This window comes from Propithecus coquereli, unplaced genomic scaffold (assembly GCF_000956105.1).
Source record: "Propithecus coquereli isolate 6110/MARCELLA unplaced genomic scaffold, Pcoq_1.0 Scaffold215, whole genome shotgun sequence".
Taxonomy (NCBI): domain Eukaryota; kingdom Metazoa; phylum Chordata; class Mammalia; order Primates; family Indriidae; genus Propithecus; species Propithecus coquereli.
Window position 1 is genome coordinate 3043463 of NW_012146634.1, and position 4454 is coordinate 3047916.

Here is a 4454-nt window from a genome sequence, read left to right on the forward strand (position 1 = left end):
ATTCTGGAAAAATCTTTATTTTCCTTTCATTTATGAAACTTAGTTCTGCAGGATACAGTATTCTTGGCTGGCAGTTGTTCTGCTTAAGAAGACTAAAAATGGGGCCCCAACTCCTTCTGGCTTGTAAGGTTTCTGCTGTCAAGTCTGCTGTTAGTCTGATGATTTTCTTTTATAAGTTATTTGATGTTTTCATCTCACTGCTATTAGTATTTTCTCCTTCATGTTGACTTTGCCTAATCTAATGACTATATACCTTGGTGATGTCTTTTTTGCAATGAACTTCCAACATTTTGTTGAGCTTCTTTGTCTAAATCTCTAGAAAGAACAGGGAAGGCTTTCTCAATTATTCTCCCAAATAGGTTTTCCAAACTTTTTGTTTGTTCTTCTTCTCCCTCGGGAATACCTATGACTCTTAGGTTTGGATATTTTACTTAATCCCATGTTTCTCAGAGACTTTGTCCATTTCTTTTAATTCTCTTTTCTTTATTTTTGTCTGATTGGGTTAATTTGAAAGCCTTGTCTTCAAGCTCTGAAATTCTCTCTTCTGCTTTGTCTAAGATGTTTTTCAAAACTTCCCACTGAATTTTGTAATTACCTAAATATGTCTTTCATTTCTAGAAGTTCTGTTTGTCTTTTTTTAAGTGTCTGTTTAGAAAATTTTTCATTCATATCCTGATTTTTTAAATTTATGTTGTTTTTCAACTTTCTCTTGCATCTCCTTGAGCAGCTTTATAATCAGTATTTTGAATGCTTTATCAGGTATTTCAACGATTTCATTTTTGTTTGTATCCCTTTGCTAGAGAGTGTGATCCATTGAGGATATTGTAAACTCTGTTTTTTCAGATTACCAGAATTATTTCTCTGATTTGTTCTCATCTGGATAGTCTATTTCTTCTTATTATTTTTGAATTTATTTTTGATTTGATTGTATTGCCCGTCCCTTGAGGAAGTGAGTATGATGTGTATAGTTTCTGATCACCTAGCTTTGGCTCTGGGTGTTTTCATTGGCAAAGAATCTGTATGAGTTCCTTGGTTATAGAAAATCTTCGTGTGGCTTTCTCACATACTTCTTGTAGTAGCAGCGTGTACTGGGTATGTGAGCAGGTTTGCTGTCTCCTGGAGCACCAAAATGGCAGAGCTCTCCTGAAGCTTATCTCGTTCCCCAGTCCTGTGTACCTTTTCCCCCAGTACTTTTTTCTCTGGGTTGGACAGTTCAGCCTTCAGGCCAGTAGGTGGCACCCATGGGTAAAAACTGGCTGCAGCTGAAGCACATGGGTATATGTAATTCCCCAATGGTGGGCAAAAGCTTCAGCCCTGACAGATGTGGCTGGGGGAGCTCCCGGTAAAATGCACTGATGTCTTCGTGAGGGTGGAGGAAGGGAGCTACCTCAGCTTCACTACTAGGCTAGCAGGAAAGCGATCTACCTCCCTGTCATGCCCCTGTCCCGATGTTCTGGATATTCAAATCAGACAGTCACCTTTGTCCATCTGCAGAATGTTGCTGTTCCATGTTGATAGGGAGGGACTCTGCCCCTTATGCAGAGCTGAGCCTGGAGGGTGCACCTCCCATGAGGATGCAGTCACCTCAAAATTTCCCAGAAAGGCTGTCCACAGGTTTACCTGCACCAAGCTCCTGCAGGAGAAGCCCCAGCTTTGTCTGCAGTGGTGGACAAGGCAAAGGAGAAGTCCCTCCTTCAGGGCCCCTCATGAGTACCAGGGCTGCTTGACTGCTGGGGAAGAACCACAATTTTCCCCAACTGAGCCCAGCACAGCACCTGTGCCTCTGCTGAAAGAGGTGCAGCAACTCCGTGCCCACCGGCAGGAAGTTCTGGGACACAGAAGAACCGACACTCTGGTTTCTTTTGTCCAGCAAGGTGCTCCTTTGGTGTGGTATGCTCCTCTTTCTCCCATGAGTGACAGTGGCAATCCCTGAGGGATCCTGCTGCTCCTCTGACTCTAGCTGTCCTGTGGAGTTGCCACAATCCAGGTGGGTGCTGGGAAATGCCTACAAGGGCTCCAGTGATGTGAAGACATGTGGGTTGGGGGTCCCTAAGCAGAACAAAGTCCCACAATGGGTATGCACCCAGTATGGTGTCCACTACCACAACTTGGGTCCAGGGGGAGAAGGAAGATACCCGGTGTGAGGCAATAATGACCTTGAGAAATCCCCAAGTTGCAGCCCACTTCTCCTTAAGTTCAGAGACTGACAGTCTGCCACAGGGGCTAGAAGGGCCAAAAGCACTCCCATCTACCCCTTCCATGGAAAACTAAATCTCTTGGGGTTTGATCTCTCCTATTTTCTTCTTTCTTTCTTTTTCTGTATCATAGATTCTTTCAGTGAACTCTTTGATAGGCTCCAGAAGCCTCTCCTTAACACTGATTGGGCTATAATTATTTGCCTGTAGTTTTGGTTCTTCCTTCTGAGGAGAATTTTTCACCGGTGTCTCTAGTCAGCCATCTGGAGTAGCTCTCTGATACCTGTCTGATGGACTGGTCTGTAGGACATGCAGTGGCTTGGGCTTCATTGTCAGCCCCAGAGAGGGCAATGTTGGGTGAAGCTGGACTGAGCTGACCTGCCCTCAGGTCTCCCAGTGGCAAGTGCAAGCACCTGCCCTTTTGGGGGTGGTTGGGGAGTGGCATAGACTCTATGAGATTTCCTTGGTTATAAATAGCCTTAATGTGGTGCCTTTCTGAATTGTTAGCTGTAGTAGTGATATACTGGGCAAGTGAACAGGCTCAGGGCCTCCTGAGGAGCTGGAGTGGTGTGGGCAATGGTAATAGCTGAGGTCATGCAAAAGTTTTCTCCTTCCCAAGCACTGTATTATCGTGTCAACAGATGTTGGACTGTGCTGGTTGACCTCTGGCCAGGAGGTGGTGCTTGCAGGAAGAAGCCAGCTACAGTGGTGGCTGTGGGGTTTATACTTGGCCTGTGTTAACCAGGGGAAGTACTCAGATGCCCCAAGTGATGGGTGGGGCCTTGGAACTTCCAGGAGTCCTTGCCTGTCATCTGCTACCAAGGCGGATGGAAGGGCAAAGCCAGGTGGAGGCTGGGTCATACAAGTCCATGTCCTGGTTCCCTAAGTGTGGGCACAACTAGGGGCCCCAGATGGGATCTGAAGGAAGCTCCTTGGCTGCTGGGATAATGTTCCTGGGAGGAGTGGAAACACCTCTGCTGCACACAAGTTTCTGCATGGGGACAGAGGGACAGTCTGGGCTCCGCATCCCAGGAGACAGCAGTGAAACCTGGCCAGCTACCATGCCCTTGACAAGGCAGGTCTCACAACTGTGAGGCAGGTCTCAGCCTGCTGTTGGCAGAAAGCCAAAACAGCCAGCTGGGTCCCAGATAGACTGTGATCAGATGGCAAAAATGCCCCAGGCCATAAGACTTCCCACTAAGGACAAACCCTCCAGGTTCAGACAGTGAAGGGAAGGCACCCAGCTCCCATGCCTATGGCAAGAGCCTACTTCCCGCTCACCTCTCAGTTCTGGCCTTGGGGTTCATCCCTGCTTGAGATTAGATTTCAGATCTCAGTTGGGAGCTTCTCCCAACCTGAGACCACTGCCTGCGTTAGTGGGCAGATTTCCATGAGGTCCCCTATGAGTTAGGATCAGGAATGACTTCCTTCTGTCTCCTCTGGAGTCTGGCAGTGCATGTAAAGCAATTCCAATGCCGCTCCTTCTCATATACTCCCCACCACTCAACCAATCAGATCCAGTGCTGGATAAGGTTAAGGAACTCCTGGTAGCCTGGATTGCCCAGCTCCTCAGTGGGAATGTATACCACGGAGAAAGTCTCTCCCTCTTTCTCTGAAGTCTCACAGTTTTCCACATGGCTCATGGTGCAGGCTGCTGCTCACCGCTGCTTTCAAAGTATCCCATGTTTCTCTTACTCTTTCTGTTGAGCACCCATGTTCCTTCTTGAATAAAATTTTACATTGTAAATCTCTACACACTATTTTGCCCTTTCTAAGTGGGTGAAGCATGCTAGCAAAGCCTCCAATCCACCATCTTGAAAGAAGAAGAAAAAAACTGTTTTTATTTTTAAACAACTCTTTTTTTTAAATTTCAGCATATTTTCGGGATATAAATGTTTAGGTTACATTTATTGCCTTTGCCCCACCCGAGTCATGGCTTCAAGTATGTCTGGGTGCGTACCGTCTGGGGAATGTACACACCACACCTATTAGGTATGAATCTACCCAATCCCTCCTCCCCCCTCCCATCTGCCCGACACCCGATGAATGTTACTACTAAATGTGCACGTAAGTATTGATCACCTAATATCAATTTGATGGTGAGTACATGTGTTGCTTATTTTTCCATTCTTGTGATACTTTGCTTAGTAGAATGGGCTACAGCTCTATCCAGGATAATACAAGAGGTGCTAGATCACCATTGTTTTTTGTGGCTGAGTAGAACTCCATGGTATACATATACCACATTTTATTAATCCA